This window comes from Anas platyrhynchos, chromosome 16 (genome assembly GCF_047663525.1).
Source record: "Anas platyrhynchos isolate ZD024472 breed Pekin duck chromosome 16, IASCAAS_PekinDuck_T2T, whole genome shotgun sequence".
NCBI lineage: Eukaryota > Metazoa > Chordata > Aves > Anseriformes > Anatidae > Anas > Anas platyrhynchos.
In genome coordinates, this window is record NC_092602.1 from 564,020 (window position 1) to 590,792 (window position 26,773).

The following is a 26,773-nucleotide window of genomic DNA, read 5'->3' on the forward strand; positions in this document are numbered from 1 at the left end:
GCTCTGTGCCGCTCTGCCCGTCTACTGGGTGCTAGGAAAAGCCCCCGTGCAGCAGCTTTCTGGCTGCTGAGCCCACGCCCTTCCCCAGCTTGTTTAATGCACTCTCATTTCTTTTATTTATGTGGTTATTTCACTAAAAAGGCCATAAGCTCTGATAACAGTTGGATTCATGCAGCCCCTAAGTACACATGATGGCTGTTTCTCAGCTAAACCGGCTTGCATGCGAAGACTCCTCTGCTGATAGCAGCTGGAGCTGCTCCTCCAGCGGCCACAGTGTTCCTCTCCTGTCTTTTCCTGGCACTGGAAAGCCAGGAGGAGCTCGCTGTTCATTGTGCATCGAGTAAACGAATGAACATCAGCTGATTGATCTCTGATTTCCTACTTCGTGCTGGCCTTACGTGTCGTCTAGTAGTGTTGTGACCTCTGCGGATGCTGGCACGTGCTTGCTTACCTAAATCACTTGCCTTCGTGCCCAGTGCTCTGTGTTCAGAGAGGAGATTCTGGTCTGTGTCAGTGTTAAGCAAGCACTACAGAAAAGCGAGTGGTTGGTTGGAGAGCTTTTGTAGTTCTTGCTCTCCTAATCGTTGCTCCCTGTGCTCTGAGTCTGTGCTGAGAGCTGAAATCTGGCTGTAGTGTGTCTCTTTTCCCAAGTCATTTAACTGACTTAATTATGTCCTTTGAGTTATTTTTTGCATGAGGCTTTGGAATTCTTGTCACGGAGGAGACCCTATAAATATGTATTGCATGTTCAGCAGTCAGGGATCTGTCCAGAGCGCAGCTGGATCCAGTGTGCCGAGATCTGCCCAGCCCCTCTGCAATCACCTGACAGTGCTAACAGCCTGGAAAACAAGTGGCTGCGTGGCAGTTTGTGCAGCTCAGCTTGTGCACGGAGGATGCACGTGCTTTTCTGTGAAGGCTGCTGCAAATATGGCAAAAGAACTCGGCACTGCTTTGTGACTATTTTTTGCCAGTAGGAGTTAAAAGTCATTAGCCCAAGGAGCCCTGAGGTCTGAACTATTCTAGGCTTTGGAAGGAAAACACTTGTCTGATCCAGTGTGAAGCTGCACACGGCAAAGATGAAGAGATGCATACGGCTTTGTTGTTTGTGGGTTTCTGTTTTTCACTCTCAGAGTCATTTAAAGCCTTTTTCCCAGGTTGCTGTCTGTGCTGACTGCTTAGAGACTACCGCTGATTTTGTGAGAGCATGGCAGAAGGCACAGGTTTCCCTGGAAATGGAAGTAAATAAACACAGAAATTAAAATTTCTGTGAATTACATTCTTGCGGCTGAGAAATGTTAGAAGACGGAGTTATGATTTGCTTTTAATATGAATCACGTACTTCCAAATATCTCCAAAATGCCTAGCTGAGGCAGTTGCTTTCCTGCTTGGTGGCCACGTTTGGTAGCCTCCACAGCCAGTTTTAGCTTTATGTTCAATATCATCACATACATTTTTCTTGTAAAAACATTTGAAAACTCTTTGCTCGGCTGAACTCTGTAATGCTGTGCCTGCTGGGCAGAGGTTGAGATAGAGGTGATGTCTATTCTCAGCTTTCCTTTTTTTTGAAATGTTGCAGAGCTTATTAATGATAATGCAGAAAGTGGAGGTGATGGGACCTGAAGAAAATCATTTAGGTCGTCTTTGGTTAATTAGTGCAGGATTGCTCCCTCTTCTCTAATTCCCAGAGCTCTGACTAGAACAACACTGAGAAAGCAGTGGGGATGCATTAACCTTTTATTTTAAAAACAGAAAACAAATGTGCAAAAACACCCAAAAACCCCAAGCCTTTATCCCTAGCTGTCAAGTGGGGATAACATTCAGCCTGATGGAAGGGGAAAAGATCCCTCCATCTGTACAGCCTCTGTTGTATTTGCACCACCACCTTCTAGCACCCATGGACAGTGGTGGTGCGCTGCCAGGGCCCTGCTGGGCAGCCCCTGTGGCCCCCCCGGCTGCCCCTGGCTAGAGGATGGTGCTTGGTGCTCGGCACGGCACGGGATGTGGGAACGTGGACCCCTTCCCATTCTCGCTTCACCTCGGACGAGTGCTCACCACAAAGCCTGTAGGCAACACTCAGCTTTATTATTTCCAGCTTTATCTTGTGTGTGTCACCACCTGTAAAACTGGCACAAGGGAAAAACTGGAAGCCCTGGTTAGCAGTTGTTGTGTCCTTTGGCATCAAATGTTACTAATCTGCAGAGAAACAAGCAGTTGAATTGGCAATCGATGTTTAAAGTTGAAGCATTAATTTCAGCCTCCTTCTTGAAGGAGGCTGAAAACTTTGGTGTTATGAGGGCTTATGTCCTGGTGAAACATCCTGAAGGGTTTGTAATACATTGGGGTTAACTGGCAGAGAATATTCAGTGCTGAGCTTCAGGAGGTGGGAACTTTTCTCAATTTCCTTTTATCCTCTGTAAAATGCCCCCTCTCCCTTCCCCCTTTCTTCCCCCCACCCTTTTTTCTCTTTATAAAGCTGGAATTCTTCCAGACTCTGCTCTGGGCTTGCAAGAAAACTTTACTGTGTAAATTTGCTCTTTGTGTTGGGAGTCCTTTGTTTAAACAGCATTGTGAGCTTGCTGGGGAGGGATGGAAAGAGGGGGAGCTGGGAGGAAGAATTTGAAAAGCCCTGACCCCTGATGAATAAAATCCAGCACATTAACACATTCTTCAATAAATTCATGATTGCAGATAAGGTGGGAGTCCCCAGGGCTGGGCTTTTCATTAACCCCCTGCTGGCTAACCCAAACAGACTGCAGTGTTTTGTTAGCAGGCTAGGACAAGCAGACCCCTTTTGTGGCGGAGGGGCTGAGCATGCATGGGGAGATCTCCTATAGGAAACCAGGTTACAAAATGGGGCTCTATTTCAGAACAAACTCCTTTTGGTTAGTTTGATGAGATTACAGAAGGGAAAAGGCCTTAACAAGGGGCTTATTGAAGCTAAGTAACTGTTCTGAATACAGTGAGGACCAGGGCAGAAAACATATGATTCCCAAGTAAATAGGAGCCTCTACAGTATGGCCAAAACAGCAAGGCTGGACATGCTCAGAACGGTTATTGTGTGGCTTGTAGGATCTGAGTGCACCCCAAGAGCGACCGCCGGCTGTGGATGCTCGCCCAGCACACCCACACTTGAGCGGGGTCGGGCACCTGCACGGCATGCACAGTGCGGATCACACCTCGTGTGATGTTTCAGGCTTTGAAACCATACTTGTCCTTCTTGTTTCTGACGGGAAAGTTCAGCTAGGGAAATGCTTTGCTTTTGTGGAGTTTTGTCCCCCCCAAAGCCTCCCTCCCATATGATGTAGGTCTTCTGGGTTGTTTATTGGAATATTTACGTTTCAAAAGGGTCTGAATTTTGTGGCTTTGCTCCCAAATCTTGTTGTGCCAAGCAACTCAGATTATCATTCAGCCCAAAGAAATGTATTTTGGGGTGAAAAACAGAAAAATCACAAGTTTGTTTCAGTTTCTTCCTGCCTGCTAGCAGTAACTCTGTGCCTGTCTGAGGCTGCTGGTGCACAAGACTGCCTGTCCTGAGGGCCGTTGTGCCTGCCAGTGGACTCCAAACCTTTCACAGAGCAGCTTGTGCCCATGTCAAGTGACTCCTGTCCCTCAGGAACAACATCAGGTATTCTGTATGTGATGCTGCACATGGAACCAGTTGTGCCATGCTGTGCATCCCTCCTGCTGGGGACGGCAGCCTGCAGGTCTCGCCAGCTGCTAGAGGCAGCACTTCTGCACCAGGGCTCTGCAGTCAACACCAGTACTGCCTTCAATATTCTGCCTTTTGACTTTGCAAACGTAACTTTGTTCTAATGCAGCTGTTTGGTGGGTAACTTTATTTATGTAAAATATATAATTTCAAGTTATTTCGCATTGCTACTAGCAGAAGGATTTTCTTATCTTCCACAGAAGACAGTTCCTCTCTCTCAGAGGAACCGATAATGTGCCAGACCTGATTGTGCTCCTGGGCCCATTGGTATCGCATCTCCTCTCGCGAGTGCAAGGAAGCACCACACACATACATGATTTATGGGGAGAAGAGCAAAGAATGAGCTCTGCGTTCCTGTAAACTCTCTGCCTGGGTCATGGGCACGCAGGCCCCATGTACAGAATCTTTTTCTGCAACTCCAGAGAAGCCAGTCTCCTCCTGGGGAGGCCCAGCAGAGTGGCAAGGCTGTTTGGGACTGTGAGCACTGAGTCAGGGACATCTTGGCTCCCACTGTGCCACGACAGGCCTAGGAGATGCTGGGTTTGCATTGCAGCAGTGCCTGCACCCCATATATTAGCTGGGTGAAACCTCAGGCTTTGTGTTGTGCTTATCACTTGCTCTGCTGGCACTATGGGGGAAACAGCTGGTGATTTTCACCTGAGATCCCTTATAAGCTAATAGATGTCTGCTGTGGCCTTCTCTGCCAACAGCACTGTGAGGAAATACAGTGTGGGCTGCTTTTAGTCTGTTTTAAACCATTTAGATTTCCAAGGTTAATAAAGATAGAGAGACAAGTATTATATTTTTAATTAAGTCAAATGATTTTAATTTATGAACCCTCAAGGTATCCATGATGCAGTGAGACTAGGAATTGCCGTTTTCCCTAATTAGCATCTGATGCCCTCAGTGCTGGGACCTGCCGGTGTCTAGCACAGTGCTCTGCGCAGGTTTTGGCCTGGAATAACCCCAGTGGCTTGCACCCTGTGTGAACAACCTCCTGAATGTGTTTGCCTTGTAAACTTGATACACCTTATCAGTGCTCGTGCTCACAAGCCTTAGTAAAGGCAGTCTATTGTGTTGAGAGGTTACTGCTGCTTCAGTGCAATTTAATATTTTACCATTGCTCTATCTTATTGACAAGATGCGCCTGGAAGAGGAAAAACACGGTTCTTTCCTTCAGGTAGGTAGAAATGATCAGCTCATGCTCTGGCCATGAATACCTGTGAATTGCTGCTTGTTTGCCTTGTGCTAGACTGATGGGCATTTCTTTCCAAATATCCTCCAAAGCCAGCATTGCTGACCCAGCAAGGGAATTGGGTTTAACATTTTGCACGTTAGGCTGTGAAGGGCTGTCATGTTGGACTGGGAGGAGCAGACACAGTTCCTTCTCATGGAAAATGCATCTGCTCCCTGCATTCCCTGCTTCCTGGGTCTCTGCTGGAGCTGAGGCACAGCGGGTGTTCCCTGCTGTGCACCCTGCTCAGGTGAGCAGCACCGTGCCACGCTGGGCATGGGTGGGAGGGGCTGCTCAAGTGTGTGACACTTCTCCCCCCCCCCTTTCCACTTATTATTGCAGAGTTTGCCTTGTAAGCAAAGCTGATTTGTACATGTTGGGGCTCATGCTCTTTATCCTGCTGGCTGTGTTGATGCGTTCATGCTCCACAGAGGGCTCAGCCGCTTGGAAAAGCCCCGAGGGCAGCCGGTGCCGAGTGACAGGGCCCAGGTGCTGGGGCTGGGCTCAGCAGTGGGGGGCTGCGGAGAGGCTCTTTTCAGGGTGGAGGTCAGGAGATTAATCTGAAAGCCAGGTTCTGTGTTCTTTCCTCCCTGGAATAATTCAAGTTCAGCTCCTTTCAGGCCTGGTAGCTCCCCAGCAGGCCTGGAGTGACGGCTGGGAGGCAGCAGGAGCCGCTCGTCCCGGCAGGATTTCCACCCGGGGCTGGCTGCCCACGCAGGCTGCCCGCGAGGGCTGGGGCTCGGGTGCTCTCTCTCCTGCACGGCCGCAGCCTGCTGCAGCTGGCCCAGATGCTGGCCCCACCGGTCGTGTCCACGTGCAGCTTTGCCACCCGCGTGGCCGTGGTGGCCCTGGGCAGGGCACCCCACGCCTGGGAGCTGAGAAGTACCGCCTGGCCAGGGGACAGCACAGGTGGTGACTGACCTGACAATTAAGGCATTTTATCTTAATCTGAGCTGCTAAGAAGTATCCCTTTTTCCACGATATACGATGCAAAGATCAGGCCGGGAGGGCCACGCGGGTCTCACGCAGTTTGCAGGGAGCACACCCGGTCGCATCCCGGCAGCGCTGTTGCAGCCTGCGATGGGGCCGGCTTGCTTCTTCAGCTCTTTAAAGGCTGTTTGTGTTTGATGGGCTGATGCGTATCAAATGCAACCCAGCTTCCCACTGTCTGCTCTGTTAAACCATCAGTATTGCCCTCTGAAAGATAAAACACCCCCTCCCCAAATTTCTGATTTCACACTGATGCCCAAGCATTCTTTGGCAATTTGACCCCATTGTATTAAAGTAGTTAAATTCCTTAAGCATGTCCTTCTGTGGATACAGTGGTAATATTTTTTACATAAATATCATCATGGCAACAGCGCTGGATACCTGGCTATGTCAGGAGATCTGTACCAGTGGGACTTTGAGACAGCAGGAAGCTCCTTTAGGCTGCAGATACAAACACCCACGATACAAACACACAGGACTGAGGAAGCTGCTGCATGTACCAAGGTGCTCTGACACCCCTTGCTGCCTGCAGCACTGCTGCAGCTTGCACAGCCGTGTGTCCTGGTGAGCAGTCCTTGTGCCTTGTGTGTACAAACACTGCTGGTATAGCCCAAAGAGCTGGGTGCGGACCAGCCACCGTGGCAAAGCGGGGGTGAATGCTGAAATGTTCAAACAAGAGTCTTTCTTGCAATTTCCCTTTACCTTTATGCTGGATCTCACTGAAAGCACTCTGGACACCCTATTTCAGTGCACAATGGGACATGGCTATTGGACCTGGGCTGGAAGCCCTTTCTGACCCAGGAATTACCCACTGGGTCCTTGGGCAGCCTGGGGAAGAAAGGCCCCAGGAAGGGAAGCAGCTTTGGTAAATGCAATAATTTAATTGTTTTTTTGCTAAGTGGGAGAGCTGGAGCAGAGATCTGTAACAGTTCTGCATCTGATCTGCTAGCCCTTGCTTCAGAAATTACCCTGTGTGATGTAGTCACTTGTGAGTTAAGATTTAGTTTCAAATGTCTTAAGTTATTATTGATGCTTGAAAAGGTTACATCTGCAACTCATTTTCTATGTCATTGACGTTCTTTTCTGACAAATAATTTCAGAAATATGCAGCAAAATGTTTTGGCCCACAAATGCTGCAGCTCACCAAGTGTGCAGACCACATCTTTACACATTTTGTAAGAAAAAGCTTAACTCCTCATGTGCTCTTGCAGCTCTGCCTTCCTCAGCAAGGCGTGAGGGTGACACAAAGCACGTTTTGCTGACCTGGCAGTGCCCACATGGGTGGTGCGAGGCATGGCGGAGCAGAGGGCGCGGGGCCCAGACCCTGCTGTCGGGTCTGGTGTACAGGGCTGGCCACGTCCCTCTCTCCAGTGGTCACTGCATGACGGAAACCCAAGGGAAGAAAACAGGTAGGTGATGTTCTAGTGGCAGCCAGATCTTTTGTTCTATAGCAACTTGTCTTAGGAAGGGAATACTCTTGGGTGCCCGTTCTTGGTAGTTTGTTAATGCCCAGGCTTTAAAGTGCAGGTGTTATGTGGTGTCAAGACTAGAGTTTTAGACAACAAACCCTGCTGTCTCATTGCAGATCCCAAAGGAGTTGTAGGGTGCAGGTCCAGCCTGCTCCCGAGGGACACCCAGCTACAGCTTGCTGGCTGAGGAGGGGGCACACCCCAGAGCCCACCCAAGCTCTGCACGCTGTCCCGACGTGCTGCTCGTGGCTGTGGCCGAGCCCCTTCAATACACGGATCACTGGCATGCTCCTGCAGCTGTACAACTGCAGAGGGAGGTGCTTTCACTGGGCTTCCCAGCTGCTGTCACAATGTGGTAATGATTTCAGGGAGACATAATCCAGATTGTTTGAATGAGAAAGCAGTAAGTGACCTTGGCTTTCTGGTTAATGCCCAGGTGTACGAAGGGGAAATAATAGAGAGTTGTCTCATAGGAATCATCATCAAAGCCAAGTATCATTCAAGCAATTTACTTTGGAAGGTGGAACTTGTCTTTTTATTTACCAAGCACTGCTGATGTCCAAGATAACATTTATATCAGATGGAAGCTTTTAAAGTGCTGCTCAGACAGGGCTGCTGACCTTCTTCTGGTCTTATTAAATGGTATGCATTTGACACACTCTTTTCTGTTATCTAAATTACCAGCCTGGCTGAGAAAGGTGGCTGAAGTAGTGAGCTGGGTGAGGTTAGATGTCATCTCAGTGTCTCTGCTTGATGTGCCTTTGCAGGCAGAGCTCAGCGGGAACTTAGCTATTGGGATGAAAGCCGTAGCTTAACCTACAGGCAGTTTGAAATAACTTCATTGTAGAGCGGTATCCAGAGTGAAGATGGGACTCCACAGGAACGCTTCCCTTTCCCCAGCTTGCCTTTGTTGTCGCTACTTTGGTGAATATTAAGAGGGGTTGCTGACCCTTGCAAGCCCACGACCTCTGTATCTGAAAGGCTGGTGGAGGAGAGCCTTCTTCTCAACCTTGCAGAGCCAGCCTTTCACCAGTACTCCCCTTTCTTTGCCAGCATGACACTATGGAAATGCAAGCTATGGAAATGCACCTTCAGAGCTGCCACCCTTGGAGCAGATTTGGTGCTCTCCCACCATGTGTGGCCAGCCGCTCCACCTCGCATGCCTCAGGCAGGGTCATGCCTTCCCTGGGAAGGGAATCAGCAGGCAGTCTGGCTCACATCCTGCAAGTAAGACCTGGTGGATCATGTGGCTGATAACAGTGCAGAGGGAACTTATCTGGGAAGAATGTGGGAGGCACACAGCTGAAGGCTGCATGTTGATCTAAGAAAATTGCATACGAGAGGCTGCAGTGACTCACCTAAATGCCTTTCCTGTGCAGCGTTACTGTATGCCATTACTCTGCATGCATAGGCTGCCTGTCCATCACTTGCCATCTTAATGCCTGGTTCTTCCATCATAAGGGTAATACTTAGAATATCATTTGTTAATTTTGGAGAAGGCAAAGTGGGGGACCGGATTTTAATTTTACAATATCTTCCTGTTTCAGGAGCTGTGATACCCTGTGTGTAGGTCTGGTGCTGCAGGTTCCTGCTGAGTTTGGGCAAGCTGCAGTGAGGGATCCAACACAGCACACAGTCTGAGTCTCACAAGGCACAGCACCTCTCCTGTAGATGTAGGAATTTGTTCCTTCCAGGAGCTGGACGTATAGGATGGAATCTGATGAATTCAGTGGCAAGGTCCTGGTTCATTGTATGAGGAGGAAAAGGTTCTGTAACTAGACCCTGCAAAATCCACTATGCCATGCTAGTTACCATAATGGACCGTGACTGTATTGCAAGAGCCAGCACAAACAAAGCTGGTTCTTTTTCCTTTGCACTGTTTGGTAGCTGGGCCTACCACAACTTATTTCTGCAGGTTTGTTGAGTTCTCTGCAGAAGACAGTCTTAGGAGCACTGATGCTATCTGAGGGGAGCCCTAGCCAACCCCTCTGGGGGGGCCGGGTGCCAGGCCTGAGGTCCAGGCTCATGCCATGCCCTGGGCTGGCCCACGTGCGTGCTGTGTTGCACCACAGACGCAACAGTCCTTGTGCTGGGGTCAGCTGCAACCAGAGCTGCCCACACCAGCCCTCCAGGGTTGCTGTGCAAACCACCCTGTGTCTCATTTATGCTTGTTAAAGCACAAGCGGGCTCCTAGATGGCTCTGGTGAGCAGTAACTTCATTAGTGACTGACCTCGTGCTAAATAATGCGACTGGCCCATTGTGTGGGGAAGCCACCCTGACATAGAAGGTGGCCCTCCTGTGCCATAGAGGATGCTCTCCTGTGTCACCCGTGCTCTGCAGATGGTTCCAGTGGTGGCTCGTGTGGCCGAGGCACTGCTGCCTGTGACCTGTGTGCCAGCAGCCCATAGCCAGTAGCCTCGTCCTCTGAGTAAACGGGAGGGAGAAGGGTTTTTGTGACCCTAAGCCCCTGCCCTGTGTCCCAGCAGCAGCCCAGCCCAGTGTGGACAGGCCCAAGGGATGCCCGTGGTGCATCTGGCCTCCTTGCAGCAGATTCCTCCCCAGGCGGCCGCACTTTGTCCTCTGGTAGGTGTGCCCCCGTGGCCCAGGAATATCTGAGTAGACAAAAATGGATGAGCTATTTCTATGGGGATTACAGCATCCTGTGGTCTAATTATTTCTGGCACCTTGCCCGTCTGAGTGCCTCTTCAGTGAAAAGAAATAACAGCTTGACTGGGATATGCTCTAAAAGACAAACTAACACAATTTTGTTACCTTCCTACTGAGGTGTCAAACAGCAGTTTTAAACACTTGCAGTGGAAGGGGTTGGGACTGCTATGAAAACAGCATTTTGCTCTATTACCAGGGCAGTTCTGCAGCATGCAAGCATTGTTCACACGCTTGTTTGCTAGCTGCCCAAATGTGGCAAATGCTGCGTCTCGCTCCTGGCACACAGGAAGGGCTGCACATGCTGAGCTGGCGTGTCCCTGCGGCCAAGGCAGTGGTAGAGCTGTGTGCCCCATCAGTGTGACCGGTGGCTGCTGCTCGGGGGCTCGGTGTGAGCCATGGTGCGAGCTGACCGGGCTGCAGGTAGCTGTGTGCAGGAGAGGCTGGATCAGCCCACGGGCTGCTGAGCGGTGCCGGCTCTCCAGAAAAGTGGCAGCTGCTGTCTACAGCTTTGAGCCGGGCAGCGCTTGAGATGCTTGCAAATCAGTGAGCTGTTCATCCTTGATAAAAGGCATTGCTGATCTCACTGCGTAAACGCTCTGGGCCTTAACAGGGCAGGAGATCAGTCTGGTGCTGTGGATACGGAGGCCTTCTCTGCCTTTTACTGGTGTATCCATAACCTGGTGATTTCCAAGATCCTCAGCTGAAAGTGATGGGAAAAGGGAACAGACAGCACTTCCTCGCAGGAGGGTGTGACCTTTCCAATTTGCAGGCAAATGTGTTGGAGGAGGGGAATTAATTGAAGTGACTTGATAGATTTCTTGCTTGTATGTAATATGAACTGTATCCTCAGAGTAAGAGGATTCGTGAGCTCTTGGTGGGCTGTGCTTGGAATCACAGTTCATTTCCCCTTGTTGTTGAAAGTCTAAATGAGCTTTCTGGCTGTAATGAGATCGATGTGCACAAGGCTTTGATAGAACTAGTCACAAAGAATGACTTCTCCTTCCGGAGCAAACGACATGAAAACGAGCATTAGGTTTTAGGGCTGACCGCAGCTCCTGGCAGGTGCTGGTGAGAGTCAGGCACCCACTGAGACTCCCCCTGGGGTCGCGCAGAGCTGCAAAAGGCCCAAAGCAGAGCAAAGGCAGCGCTGACCGTGCCTGTGCAGCCATCTGCCCATCCTGTGGGTGCTGCTGAGCCCAAAAAGGGGTGCAGAGGGGCAATGGGGGGGATTTGCGCTGTGTAAGAGGAAACTTTTGTTCCTGCTTTCGAATTAAACTTTTCTGACCTGATTAGAGAGTTTTTGTGGTATTCCCAGACTATCTGCCTGCAATGTGTGCTTAAAAGTAATGTTTTCTGTGATATTTTTCTCCATAAGATAATAGAAAATGCTGCTTGTACCTCAAGTTAGCTCAGCACTTGTGGGAAGATCATTAATTCCAACCTATAACCACAGCTAAAAAATATATTGCTCCTTAGCCCTCCGCTTCATTGCCCAAATGAAGAATGGCAACATGCAGACTTTCTTACAGAGACTTATGGCAGGGGGTTACTGTGCTGAAGTGAGACAAGAGACCTGCATGTTCAGCTGGGTTCCAGCAGCAGGCAGAGGCTGTGGGAACGTAGCTTGTGGTTTAACGGAACTGACACGCAGTTACTGCGCTTTTCTAATTGGTCCCTTTATTTGAAATTATTTCCTTGTCTGGCCCTGGCTGTTTCCTCGCCTTCCCTTCCTTGGCTCTGTTCCTCCGGGTGTGCGGAGGGACAACCCCAGCACCTCATGCCCTGAGCACAGGGCCCAACCAGCCCTCCCTGCTACCAGCAGGAAAAGTCTCCTTTGTGTGTGTTTGGCTTTCGATTCCGGTCATTTTTTTTCGTAATTTGCATTGTAGGGGCAAGATCAATAGAGCCCCTTTTTAAGTTGGAGATAAAAAAACATAATTAACAGTGTTAGGGCTTTAGTTAATAGTATTGGTTAAGGATCCTAAATAACCTAATCTGTGGTGTGTCTTTTAACTGCAGTTTTGGCTTGATCAGATGAAGGCAGCTAATGGGTCAGTTGTCATTTCTTTATGGATGGGAATATGGATTAACTTGGAAAAAGAAAATGTGTGTAAAGAGTATGTGTGATGCAGCTTGTACAGAACGTATGGAGACATGAATCACCTTCAGAGCCTTCAGGCAATGAGTTTAAAACCTGCATGGAAGTACACGGAAACCTTATTTATGTTGTGCAAGATGTGAAAGATGCTTTCGGTTGATGATGGTCCTTGGTAGCAAGTAAAGTTTGCAGGAGATTTCTTCACTGCCAGAGGCCTCGGGGTGCTTGCAGCCAGCCAGGCTCCCGGTGGGGTGAGGAAGGTCCGAGCTGACAGAGGGAGTGCGGAGCGGTGTGGAAGTGCCAGGGGGTCACGTCCCTCGCCCCAGCCCTGGTGGCTTGCTTCAACAGCCTTGCGTGAGCTGTGAGCTGCCAGGGCTGGTGGAAGGGCCTTCATGTGGCAGTCTGCTTATGGATCATGCATGCAGCACACAATTGTTGAAAATTAGCCTCCTAGCATTGCTGGATTTAGAAAAATATTTGTGGTTTAGTTTAATGGTTATACAGTAAGTCACTTGAGCTGAATTTTAACATATGTAAAGGCAGAGCAAGGGAAGACCCTGTGAGTATTTCTGGACTCCTGAAGTATCTCCAGACTGGGGCTGTTTCTGAGTTCCCAGTTTCTGCCCGTGGAACCAGTGCCCTGGAAGGGTCTCCTCAGCTCCTTGCTGCCCCTGCAGTGCCTGGCTCGGGGCTGCCTGGGGAGGAGCATCAAACCAGGGCTCATGGGGAGTTGGGTCTGTGTCCACCCTTCCAAGTGCACCAAGGAGCCCCAAAATGTCCCTTCCTTGCATGCACTGCGCTGTTGTGGATGAGAGCAAAGAAAGCCAGAGCGGGCTGCTCCTCTTGCTGGATCACAGTGCTACCTCGTGCTCTGCCTCTGCAGATCTGGAGGTGCAGAAGCAATCTGCTGCCCTTACCATGACGTCGCCTGCGGGACTCCTCCAGCAAGCGTCTTCCACCGTGGCTGGAACCCGGAGTAAAGGAGAAACGGCTGTAGCAGGAAGCGCTGGGCAGGGCATGCACGGCCACTGGGCTGCGGGTTTCCAGACAGGCAGTCGTGCCATGGGGCAGGACTGGTGATCCCCCAGCCATGGTGCTGCTACTGTGCTGCGGGCCCGAGCTGGCCCAGGAGTGTGTGGGAAGGGCAGGGGCTGTGCCGATGCCGGCTGCCTGCTGCTGTCTCTGCTCTGGGCTTTGTGCTGGCGCGGGTGGCACGCGCTCCCCGGAGACGTGGTGCAGCAGCAGGCTCTCTGGTCCCCTCCCAGCCCTGGCTCCCCTTCAGGCAAATGGACTCTCACACAGAGAATACAAATGTGTGATTCCTGCCCTGGGACTGTTGGCAGCTGCTCCCACAGCGGGTAGGCATTGTCCCTCCCTGGCCAGGCTCCCTGTCCCAGTGCAGGGTGCGGCGGGCGGCTGCCTGCCTGGGCCTGTGGCTGGGGGACGCTGCCCAAGAAGGGCAGAACCTGCAGTGGGAATAAAGTGCTGCCCAACACCTGGCCTGGCTGGTGGCAGCTGTGGTGCTGCTGCGAGGTCGGTGCCTTCAGAAGCCACATGAGGTGCTGGGGGGGAGCAGGGCCTGCGCCCTCCCGCCATGGGCCTAGGGAGCTGCTGGGAGCCGGGCAGCCGCCCCTCGTGTGCATCCTCCCCATCCTGCTCCAGAGGCAACTCGGCCACGCAGGCCCCGTGGCCATCGTGCCCTGCAGTTTTATTGGTGCTGCAGCTCAGTTCTGGTTCCTCCAAGGAGGGTCGGCAGCACAGCAGTGGAGCTCTGCCCATCTCTCACCCATTCTTTGGAAGCGCGGTGGGGGGACAGCCCTGGTTGCTTCCATGCAGCTGCCTGCTGGGCCTGGATGTGACATTTGGCTGGAGCTGCAAGGCCACCAGGACTGTGGAGCTCTTTCTCTGCAACTCATTCTCCTGGGGCACAAATTCCATCTCTTAAAACACTTAATAAACTGAATAACAATGGCTTGAAAGAAGTCAATGAACACAGTGACATCCTGGGGAGGTGGTGGAGTGCTGGAGGAGGAGAACCTGTGAGAAGTGCAAGCAGAGGAGCTGCTTGTGGAAAAGGATGCTGTCTTTGTGCTCTCTGGGTGAGTGCCACCGTCCTCCTGTTATCTCTGCTCATTTCTAATTGATTACATTTAGCAGAGTTCTTGGTGCCAGCAGTTCATAATCCTGTAGTAGATTGGTAAGCAGAACCTGAGCTTTTGATTTATTTGCATGCTGCAGAGCAAAGGGAGGGAATGTACTTGTGCACTTTCTGATTGAAGCAGGATAGGGACTTTGGGGAATAAATAATGTGATGACACCAGGACTCGTACACTTGTTCAGCTGCATTGATTTCATTCAAAGGGTCTCACAGTTCTATTGATCTGGGTCTTTCTGCTACCTGCAGAGCCTTGGGAGCAAGAGGGACAGTCCCAAACACGTGAGTGCCTGTATGATATTTTACCAAAGCCTTTTGCTGCTTTGCAAACAGCTGCTCAACAGCTCAGGGGTATTTGCTCAGGTGCTGGTGTAGGGGAACAGTCTCCCCAAAGGGTTATGTAGTTAATCGTTGCTAGCTGCCCGTTATGGACGGGAGAACAAGAACCTCTGTATCTGCTTATATATTTAATTACTCCATTGTAAATAAGCCAATACACAGGCTAACCTAACAATTAATAACCAAAAACAAAACAAAACAAAAAAAAACAACCCCACCCACATTCCCAGAACGGTTGTTTCCACTAGCTCTTCTCATGACAGAGCTCCTTGCTCCTGTAATAAGGGAGGACACAATCTTCAGGGTCGCTGATCCTCTCTGTCTGTGCCAGGCCTGTGTGCTCCCCATCCCCCTGACCCTCCTGGATAACCTTCTCATTCGTAACTGCTGGCCCCACTCTTGTCTTTCAAGGGCTAAACTTGTTCAAATGAATCACATTTGGCATATCTCCCTGTGGTGCCTCTCCAGATAAAAGTGGTCCCAGCTCGCATGCTCTATTTTTGTTTTGTTTCTGTATGTGACAATTTTCTCTATACAAAACCCTCTTTTGTCATTTTGTAGAAGAGATTATGGGGCAACAAGAGCCCGCGTTTTTTATATCCATCTTGCACTTTTGCAAGGCTCCACAAATGGCATTGTTGATGGCCAAGGAACAATGACATTTTTCTTTTCCCATATCTGATGTGATTAAAGGAGATGCGGAGCAGAAGTTACACTGAAGATTATTATGAACAGTGGGGACCTTGCTAATGGACACAAAACACAAGGGAAGATTTTGGCCCCAGACTTGCTTCCTGTAAAGTAAATCTCCTTTTTTTTTTTTTTTTTTTTTTTTCTAATCTGCAAAAATATCTGAAATTATTCCCTTGATAAAGACTGTAAGTGGACAAAATGCATCCTTCATGTGTCCTCCTGGCCAAAAGTGCCTTTACGTTGGACCCAGCTTGAGAGCAGCCACCCTCACTCCCTGGGGTGCTGCATGGCTGCGGATGGGTAGAGTGCATTTAGATCAAAAAGCTTGTGCTTTTGAAAAAAAAAAAAAAAGAAAAAAACACGCAAGCAAGCTGTTAGCCAAGGGGCTATGGCCCTTTTAGAAAGATGAGAAAGGAACTTGCATTTAAAGATTTTTAGCTGAAAGGGGCCTGAGACATCTGTGAAAGAGCAAAAGGTGTAAAAGATGTTTCTTAGAGGCTGGGTTCAGTCCTGGTTTCCTTGAAGTCCTTCCTATCAAGGAGGGTAGTGCTGGGGGGAAGCAGAGAGGTTGAATAGTCATGGAAAGAGCCTTTTATTTATTTATTTATTTATTTATTTTCTTCTCTCCCCTTGCTTCCTGAGTAAATAAGCCTCACTGTGAACAGGTGCCTGTTCTTCACCGATAACTTGGGAGCCATGTTGTCAGGTTGCAACCCGGTCTGTTGAGGAAGAGGGTCTGGAAGTCGGGGAGATGATAAAGTTTGTGCAGCGTGTTCAGGGGCTCGCTGTGTGCCTGCCCTCTGCCCATGCTGGCTGGGACAAGTGAGCCCTGCAGCAGCTGGACTGCACAGCTGGGAGCGTGTGGGCGTGGGGGTAATGCCTGGGCACTGGTGAGCCAGCAAGGGGAGGGATGTGGTGGTGCACAGATGCCTCAGTGGGGTAAGTCTCTGCCCAGAAAGTCTTCTGGGGCTGTCTTCTCTGTGTGCCTTGCATCTAGGAGCCCTCACCCTCTATCTTGGAAGGGGTGCTGCCGTGGTTGTCTACCTGGATGAGGGACTGCCTGGGTGCTAGCCTGAGTTCTGGAGAGGAAGGATTAATTTCCCTACCTCCCTTGGATTTGGCCATAGCCTCCCGTGTCTGTTTTGGGGATGGTCAGCCCTCACATCTTTTCCCTCTGTTTTCCTGCAGTTTGCATTGTCATGTACTTTGTTATTGATATGTAAAACAGCTCCTTTGTAGACTCCCAGACACTTCAGGCATGCTGAAAGGATGACAGTATCAGGCTGTGGCTGGGTAGATCCCTGCAAGCAGATGCAGATGCTTTCGGCACACATGGTGGGAGCAGGTGTGCTCTAGGCTGTGGTCACAGCCAGGGACCACCCTCTGGGCTACCCCAGGTGCTGAGCACAGGCATGATGAGTTAAGAGGGAACCAGGAGACAGCAAGAAAATGGTGGGCTGAAGAGTGCTTGTGTGCTTGGGTTCTTCCTGGATCCTGGGCCATCTGAAACCCAGATACGCACAAGCAACAAGTCTTGCTGCTGATGGCAGCAAATGAAGCAGTCTGGTCTGATAATTCACAAGGGATGGTGAGACCTTGAAGGAGCTGGACTGGCAAAGCTTTAGGTAACTGCAGTACCCACGTGGGCTCTTGGTAGCAAATCCCTAGGAGAGGAGTCATGAGCATAGCTGGCAGAGGGACGGGAGCTTGCCAGCACTGGAGGGTGCTTTCCATTCAGGTTGATTTTGTAAGCCCTACCCTTCATTAGAAGGCCTTGCTGGCTTATGTTTTGGTGTATCTCCTGTGTGTTCTGCTAGATTTTATTCTCTCTCCATTGAGAGAACCTTAAGCTGCTCTCTGTAACTTGGATTAAAATGCACGCAAGTGCAAAATACCTGGCCAGGAACTTATACTACCATCTGTTCCATGGACGGGAACTTATATTACCATCTGGGTGCTGGTGCCAAAGGTGGGCGAGCACGGAGATGTCCTGAGCAGCGAGGCAGAGCACGTGTGTGCATGCATGAGATGAGGTGACCAGGAGCATTTGGGTCTGCAGGCTGCTGAGATCTGCAAGATCTTAAACTTTTATTTCAGTTTTCAAAGTTGTGGAAGAAGGGCATCTAAGGTCTTTTTTCAGTGACTGGCACCCTCACGAGGAATTAGTCATCCTGGCGCTGACAGGGAGAAGGACATGCTTTGTATTGCAGTTGTATTCTGCAGTGAGCATACTGTTTGCTATTTGCTCTCCCCCCTTACAACTTCTCTGTGGACTCATACACCGAAACTGGTATTTACCAATGCATATTTGATCTACTGCGTGATGCTGGAATGCACAGCTGAAATACTGAGTGGTCTCCATCCCAAGGCCTGGCTGAGCCTCGCAGCAGGCCCTGCTTCACGGCACAATCAGCATTGTTTCTGCAGACCTGACTGAGGAAAGCTGAGGGGCTGTCAGATCCTATTCCCAAACACTTTCAGGTGCAACCATCCATTGTGAGGCTGTTGCAGGTCTGAGGAAGATGGGCTGGTGAGAGCACAGAAGGGGGCATTCAGCAGCGACCTGCTTGACCCACAGTTGTGGCCAACTGTGGCATGGTCTGTGGGGTCTGGGAGCTGCCTGCTGGGCTCCCAGCGTGCGAGTCTGGGAGCTCGGGTCAGTTGGGTTCGTTCTTGTTTTTCAGTACAACTCCCTGAAAGTTGTTCTTACTTGGTATTTCTCCTTGGGTTTGTGACAGCAGCTCCACTATGTATGTGTGAACCAGAGAAGGTTCATAAATAATCAAGTTTCTGGTGGCAGATGACTGATACCACGTTTGGTGCTCTCGAGCCAGAACAGATGGGTTTTCTGTCCCGAGGTCCATAGGCTCTTTCTAGGGAAAGAGGGGCACGCTGGGCTGCGTTGGGCCACAGCATGCAAGCTATGGCAGCAAAGATTATTGCCATGAAGATAGGACACCCTCCTGGTGTTTCCTCTGCAGCTTTCTCAAATGCATAATAGACTGCATTGCTTGTGGCAGTGGGGAAGCGTGTTCACACAATTCCCTGGAAGGAGAAAAAAAATATATTATAAAAAAATAACAAGAAGATTTTGGCAAGCACTTTCTGCAACACATTTGGCCCTGTGCTAGCACAGGAGGGGTTAATCCCATCTTGAAAAGCAGAGCGCTGATGTCTGCTAAGCAGCACAGTGCACAGTGTGTTAATAAAAGTGGAAGTTGTACAAGAAGGGAGAAAAGCTTTTCTATCCACAAGGTGAGGTAGGAATACAATGAATCAAAGACATAGGTATTTCATAAAGCATGTGGCAGGAGGCAGCCCTTGGATTACTAGAAATAATGTGATATATTAGCCCTTGATTTGGCAGAGTCTGCCTTATACTAAAGAGGAGGAGAGTGTAAATTGTGATGATTTGTGTAGAGTTTCTGACATTATCTTGGCAAAAAAGGACCATCTCTACAGATAAATGCACATGATCGAAATCGTGCATGTGAATTTTTATGTGCACTCTTATTCCATGATTAGAGGGGTCTTGGATGGACACTAAGAGATCTATAGTAAATGAGCCTCTCTAACAAATACCACTTGCAGTCTCAGGGGGAAGGTCCCTGTGTGATTTTACTCTCAGTTCATGTTATCAGACTGTGTGTCTAATCCTTAAGGAAATTATTTTGCCAATACCAAGACCCTCAGGGTTTTAATGAAGTGTCCCAGGCTCGGGGATGTGCCTGTGGGTGAAAGAGGAGCTCTCCTGCCCACTTTGGGGGCACAGGAGCTCCAGCCACAACACGCCTCAGCAGATGTGTGCTCTGACCTAGAAGCACAAAGGTTCGAATATCCCACGTCCTCCTGGGGAGACCAGGGGGCAGGGGACACGCGTGCTGTGCTGGGAGCAGGCAGCCTCCTGCTCGCTGCAGGAGAGGCAGGGTGAAATACCAAACCTTAGGGTAGCGCCGGCGCTGTGCTTCCTCTGTGGTAATTGGCTCAGTGACTTCCCTCCGCAAAGCTGCCCACTGTAAATTTGCCTGTAAATGAGAGAGAAAACAGATCCTCAATCTCTATCATTCTGACTTAGAGCTTCAGCTGTCCGAGTGAAAACAATTGAGAACATTTGTGCTCCCTTTTTTTCACCGATAGACTTTTTTCTACAGTTGTTGCTTAACACTCACTCTATATACAAACGCGCATTACTGTTTTCAGCCATGCATTAGAAATCCTGACAAACTGCCTGTCCAGGAAACTGGACATACTGTTAAAGTCATCACTTCAAAATCAGCTCGCTTTATATTTAGGCTTTCAAGTCAAGGGGTTTTAATTTAGGTGTTTAATGTTAAATTCCAGTTTGTGGTGTTGCAAGGCTTCAGGTTCTTAGTTCTCTCTACATAACTCAAGCTGCACTTTGAGCGCACTGCCGGGATGTGAGGTTTTGGACTGAGTGCAACTCAGCTGGCTGGAATTCGTGTTGGTTGGATTCTGTAGGGTAGACCAGCAACTGGGTGACTCTTCTAAGATCTGTGCAAGTCAGGTCAATGCTGATACTTTGACGGCCACCTTTGGGTTTGAAGCCCCTGGCGCTGTGCTCTTGAGCCAGACGAGGGGACTGTGCTGAGTGTGCCTGGGCTGCCTGCTGGCGCCTTGGACTGGCAAACGTGTGTATATGTGGGCATGGAAGTCCTATAACAGCACAAGCCCTGTTTTCAGAAAAGGAAGAGCATCTTTATGCAGACTCAGGTCTCTGGTGAAGTTCCTTAGCTCTCCGTTAAGGACAGATCCTGCTCCTGATGGTGGTGGAGCAGCACGTGGCGCGAGCCCTGTCTGCAGGGTGTGCTGCCACGCTGCAGTGTGGAAGCAGAGGGCAGAGGTGGTTCCTGCAGGGAGCCCCATCGCCACGTGGGCAGGGGCAGCCCTGGGGGGCCTTAGGGGGTGTACCCTGTGCCGGACGTTTTGCACAGCCTGTGTAACTCCCCGAACTATAATTCTTTCTCCTCTGTTATTTCACTGGCTCTACGTGTTCCTGATTCATATAACCCAGAAAAATCAACAGTTGAATTTAGTATGACTGAGTAATTCATATGGCACAGGTACTGACAGTGGTAATTCAGCCTCTAAATTATGATCATAAATTTCCACAGCATGGCACTGCTGAGGGGGGTGATGATTTTATTGGGCAAAGCGGAGTCACTCAACTAATTAAACAGGGAAAGAAACCTTCAGCTGCTGTTAAGCGCAGCGCTGCAGCCGTGCAGCCAGCTTACGGCACGGCACGAGCCTGCTCACACACGTGTTAGAAGTGGCTGCATTTGCTCTGGGCCTTGGCAGAGGCTCAGAGGCAGCGGAGGTGCGGGGTGGGCCCCGGGGCCGGACAAGAGCCACAGGCAGGAGCTTTGGGGCTGGGACACCTCAGTCTGGGTGAAGGACAGGCAGAGGGGCCCGGCAAGGACGTGCCCCGTGCTCCGGCTGCGGCGCTGCCAGCTGTGGTGGCTGTTAGGCGCTGGCACACGTCTCTGATGCCTGCATGCATAGGACTGACTTGGTAAGAACAGGATCTGAATTCCTGTGTCCAATGGTGAGTTAGTTTTCTAGTGCTGCTCTGGGTAATAAAAAGTCTTTAAACATTTTATAATTTGGCATTATTGAGAGGCTAAAACATTGCTATTGCTTTCTGTTTCTGTATTACAAAGGAACAGCTTTGGCCTTTGTATTCTCTGCTGAGCTCATGTATGGCGTTGTGTAATTAAAGAAATGCAGTAAGCAGTGAGCACCCCAAGTCTAAGAGTCAGGCAAGGAAATGTGACACCTCCTGGTCCCTGCTATGGGAAGGAGACGGAGTATGAGGACACAGTGCAGGTGCCAGCAGGTACATCGGAGCAGGGTGCCCAGCAGGGATCCTGGGGGTGCGTGGGACCTGACCCGCTTCGGATCAGGGATGCCTGGGGCCCTGGCAGCTGCGCCAGGGAGTGTCCCGGTGCTTTGCTCAGAGGAGAGGTCCTTGTGCTGCAGCCGTTTTACTGCCTTCCTTCTGTGAGCCTGTGCGAGCGCTGCTGTGGATTGAGCTGCTGTAGCCCCTGTTGTGGGCACTGCTGGTGTTTGAGCTGCTGGTATTTTCAGTGTGACCTGAGGGATGGGGAAGTGCCCCAGGTACAGGCTTTATGGGAACCTAGAACCTGCCAGGCAAGTGGCAGCTCAAATCTGCAGTAAAAATGCAGCTTGAGGAGTAGGAGGCACTCTCCGCTGCTCAGCTCAGGCTGGTGGAGGCCACGTGGAGCAGACCAGGGCCAGTTCCTGCCGGTGTGCAGGTGAAACCATGCTCACTAGCACAGCATTTGTGCCATCGTCCTGGGTGGCATCCATGGGAGCATCAGGGCAGGGTTCCTGCTGAAAAATACAGGTAGGCCATAAGTTACTGAACCGTGGGAGGGGTTTATGAGCCAGACATGCAAGAATAGTTGAAAGTTAGAGAAAATGTATTTATTACAACACTTTTCATGGGCAAGTTATCATTTTGTCAAACTTTATTAGAGAAAGTAATTAATGGGCTGTAAAAGGTGCTAGTGCGTAGCCAGTAAAAGACCTAGTCCTGTGCAAATTGGCAGTTCATAGATTTATGGTTCCTTCTTTCCCCATTTATTAATATGGAGAATGCACATGAAGTGTGTTATATATATCGGCCGATGAGCCATTGTCTGTGCATGGGAGCCACGCTCCTGAGGGCTGGCTGTGAGGGCAGGGGTCCAACACCCACCCCTCCCCACTGCTGCCCCTCGGGGTGCCCTGTGTGGCCTGGGGGTGCTCGGTGCAGGGCTGGGAGGGGGCGGAGGGGAGCGGGGAGGGGAGCGGTGCCTGTCCCGGGGCAGTGCTGCCGGGTGTCCGGGCTCATCGGGCTGTGCCCATCAGCCGCCTGCGAGCCAGCCTGCTGCTGTTACCAGCATCCCTCTGCCTAGCCGAGCACCCGTGGTGCCAGGTGTCTTCTGGAGGAATGGAAAAATGAAAAGGATGGTTGAAGCCAGGCCAGCGCTGTCTCCTGGCCTTCCCACCCTGCGGTGTTGTCGCGTGTCTCCTGAAACTCTGGGTCTGTGCAGAGCGTTCACCTGCCTGCGCTCACCTGCTGCTGCCTTCCTTCATCGTGCTGGATACGCACACCGCTGCTCCTCTGCAGGCGTCACTGCTCGGCTTCCTCTGCTGTACCCTCGGCACTGACTTCATTTGAACCCAGCCATTAATTTTTTTTTCAGAACCTGTCGGATAACCGATCTCAAAGCCTCCAGCACTTACTAGGTTCGCTTTTATTTTGGTAGCACTGGTGTCTGATACGCTCCTTGGGTGCCCAGGGTGTGTTCACGGGAGCCGTGATGGCTGGGGCAGTGCACATACGGTGTGCAGAGCACTGGGGCACAAACTTTAAACATATTTCAGGAGGAGGAGAGCAAATGGTTCCCGTTTGAAGGTGTCTGTGTTCTTCCAGCCCAACAGACAGCTGCTGCCATCAGAGGTCTTTGTTTCTCTCACCGAGAGATGGCTTGAGAAGCAATCAAACGCCAAGGAGAGCCGTGTGCCTTGCAGGAGCCATGAGCTGAGTGGCTTAGAAGCAGGACGCGTGGGGTGCCGCAGGAGGAGGGCAGGGATCGCAGCAGCTGCCGCCCATGGGCCGGGGCGCCAGGAGCTGTGCCAGCCCCTCCCGGGACTGCGGCGTGCACAGGGCTGGGCAGAAGCGGCGGCGGTTTCTATTCTGTGCTCTTGGCCTCCGTGCAGCTCCTGCCTGTCCTTCCAGCACCGGGACCTTTCCTTCCAGCATGGCCGAGTGCTCCCCTGGCCAAAGGTCCTTCTCTCCTTGGCCTGATCTGCTCCTGTCCCAGCTCTGCGCGCGGTGTCTTGTTTTCTCCTGGGGATTACGTTAATACCATTGATTGGTTTGTTTTAAATAGCTCTGGCTGCTAGGTCATTATTACTAGATGCTGATGCATAATTTATTGATAGAAATATTGGCTGCCTGGTAGAGGGGCATTGACTTCCACCTGTTAACCCTTCACCTGCCCGCATGACCTCTTGTCATTTCTGCAGTGTCATGATGCACAGCTTTTTCCAGGCTGTGTAGGGTGATTTTATTTTCCAGGACCTCCCTTTTTTCCTCCTTTGCAAGAGGAGACAGGCGGGTCTGCATTAGTGACTACCTTAACAGCCAGGAAAAAAAGTGTGTGGTTAAGTGGCTGGATTGAAAGTAGAGCACATGTTAGCACCCGTGGCTGGCACTGCTCTGTGCTGCCCTCGTGTCTCCCCTTTACAGAGATAGGCTCGGAAAAGTAGCTTTGCTGTTGTGAGCCTTGGCTGGAGGAGGATGAGCTGGTGCTGCTTTCCTCCAGGGAGCTGAGCCCAGCTGTTCCTGCTATTGCGGGATGCTGCCAGTCAATATGCAGTGGGGTTAGAGCCTCCGTTTCCAGCCTGGAGCTGGCAGTTTGCTGGAAACCTATTGGCACGGGCCAGGCTACTGGCAGAGCGTTAAGACTGCTGCATTAGGGAGCTGTTGGCCAGGCCCGGGGAGTGCCTGATGTTTAAAAGATCAGAAACATGAAACCAGAACTAGCCAGTGAAAACAAGGGATTTTGCTCAAGCTCCACAATTGCTGCCTGCTGCTCTGCTTCTGCTATTATCGCACCTCCTACAGTGCCAGGAGCTAATCCAGGCTTCCCTCCGTGCTGGACTCTCAGCTGCGTGGAGCTGCTGAGCCTGCAGCCGGTGTGACACTTGCTGGCCCTTGCCCCGAGGACCTGGGGCTTGGTGCTGCTGGTGACCAGGCATGCCGTGTCGGTGTCTTTCCATCACGCCCCGAGCACAGGGCAGAGGGTGAGACCCCTGCACCAAGCGTGGCACACCCAGGAGGCAGGCTGTGCCATTTGCCTACCAAATCCCAGCCGCAGTGGCTGTACAGTCTTGGGAGAACCGGGCTCCTACAGTTGTGACCTGCAAGAACCAGTGTGGCATGGGACCCATGTGTGTTCTTCAACAGAAAATGTGAAGGACAGGCGTGTATCTGCAGTACCAAACCTCTCTAGGACTTGTCTCCCACCAAGAATTCGTAGCCCTGAAACCTTTCTCTGAATTATGCCCTGCCTTTCGAATCAGACGAGCTGCCTATAAAGAGATACTTTGTGTAGATTATTGTAAGAAAACAATCTGGGATCAAGCACTTTCCTTTTCTGTAAGTCATTTTTAACCCCGAGACACAGAAGTGTGTGTGCTCTTGCTGTCTTTTTCTACCCCAGGGAGCATCTACCTAACTCCAAAGAGATGGAATGAGCCTGGAGCATAAATCCCCAGAAAGCAGGGGAGTGCTGTGCTCCTGGTACGAGACGGGGATCTGATCTGTCCCACCCACGAGACGCCTGCAGTGGGTGACATGAGTCTCACATGGTGAATATCCCTCAGAAACTGCAGAAACTGGGCCAGGTCTCTCTGGTGTAGACAGGCATGTATATACATGTGTATATATTTATACATATATATATATGTATGTATATTTGGGGGGGAGGAGGGAGGAGAGATGGGGCGAGCAGGGGAGATTTTGTAAAAGAGAGCTCTTGAACTCGTTTAAGACCGAGCCCAGACTGCAGAGCGTTGGGTTGCTGACTCCTGTTTTATGGTCCTGCCTGCCCATGCAAGTGAGTTTCATGCCCTCTGGCATCTGCCCTTCTGCGATGTGGTTAAAGCCCCTCTGAATGGATGCTCACATCCTGGCAGCGACCTGGAAGTGTTGTAGAGCTAAATGCCTCAGTTCTGCACTCGTCTGGGGAGACAAGGAAGCAGCTGGCTACTTTCTCAGCAAGCTATGGTCAAATGTCTTTTATCTAGCATTGTCCTGGTTTTCTTTGCGGTGCTGACATTCGTGCAGATCCTACTTTCTGTGTCCCTTGCCTCTGCTGCCAGCATGGCAGAAGTCTTGCAGGCACCTCTCCAAGCACGCCCTTCATCTCGTGTTGATCAATAGGCTGCTCGGGGTGTGCTGCTAGCTGTAGTTTTGCTGCTGTCAGTGGAGACCCACCCATGCCCACCCTCTGCAGTGGAAGGAAGGCAACCAGATGTTCCTTATGGGCTCAGGAGACAGGAACAGGGAAACAAAGCTTGGCCAGCATTCATGCTTCATATTGCTGGTGTGCTTTACTGGGCCAAGGAATGCTGCTCACACACAGCATAATTAAGGGCCTTACAACACAATTGTGCTAGGACTTTACTGAACAGGCCCAGAGTAATCCTCTGGTGGGTTCAGCAGGAACTGTATGTATGTTTTCTACACCAGTCTTTGGCTTTTGACTGGGACATGCATGCTGATGAGATGTAAGGGTATCGCAGTCTAGATCTGAATGCTTTCAAAGCTTCTTCAGAAGACCCTTGGTGCCCTCCTGGGCCAGGAAAAATACTCCAAGAAAGGCTGTTTGTATGGTGTCTGGTGCTCCAAGACAGAGGAAAGGAAGGAGGACGTGAAAATGAGTAATCTTTAGAAGTTATCCAGATCTAAGTTGTCAAAACATACTTGCAGGTCTTCCTGTTCTGCACCCCAAACTGGTTTCTGTAGTTTTTTCTGTAGGTTCTCAAAATCTTAGAGAAAAAGAATTTTTGGAAGGGAAGGAAGAGAAAATTGATAAACTCAGATGCTAATTTCACAACTGGAAACATAAGTCACGTTCACATGGCAGAGCAGCAGCCAGCCCATTGCTCTTGGTGTGTTTCTACCCATGGTGATAAAGCTTCACAGAGCAGCAGTGGAGGGAGCCTCACCCAGAGGCCTGACAAGGGCATTACCCCGTTGCCTGGGTTGCTTTTCCTGGCTGTGGCACACTGATACCCTGGCTCTACTCACTGTTTATGAAAGAAAGATTTATGCTTTTTGTTTGTTTGGTTTGGTTTTGGTTTTGTTTTGTTTTTCAACAAAAATGTTACCGTTCCTCAGGAAAGTTCATTTTAAGCCCTTTGAAGGTTTTTAATGAGCAGGTTTGTTTCTAGCCTGGCTCAGGCTCCCCTCCAGCCCCTCCAGTGCAGTCCTAGCTGCGCCCAGGCACGAGGATGCTCCGAGGGCAGCGAGCACTCTGCTGCCTGCGGCTGGCGGTGTCACCTCTGTGCTGCAGGTGGGGGTCATCCCCTGAGCCGAGGCGGGGAGGGCACTCACAGGAGGCACAGCAGGTACAGCACTGCGCAGCTAATGCAAGGTGTCTTGGCAGGGAGCAGGACATGAGGCGTGTGGGGCTGGGCTGAGGACGTGCTTCTCCAGAGACAGCAGAAGTAGTTTGATGTGCAACTGCAAAGCGCTGTTCTAGGCTGGGTTTGCTGCGGGCTGCTACAAGCCTCTTCTTTGTGTCCGTGCAGGGCTTCCTTCAGAGACAGCACAGGAGGGAGTGTGCTTTGGTTTTTCATCTGTCCCCACTTAAACCT

General features: G+C 50.6%; 1 protein-coding gene across 1 annotated transcript in view; it reads left to right on the plus strand.

Moving 5' to 3' along the window:
• The window catches only part of MN1 (MN1 proto-oncogene, transcriptional regulator), a 105,325-nt gene that overhangs the window by 44,285 nt on the left and 34,267 nt on the right, over positions 1 to 26,773 (plus strand). The window lies entirely within an intron of this gene.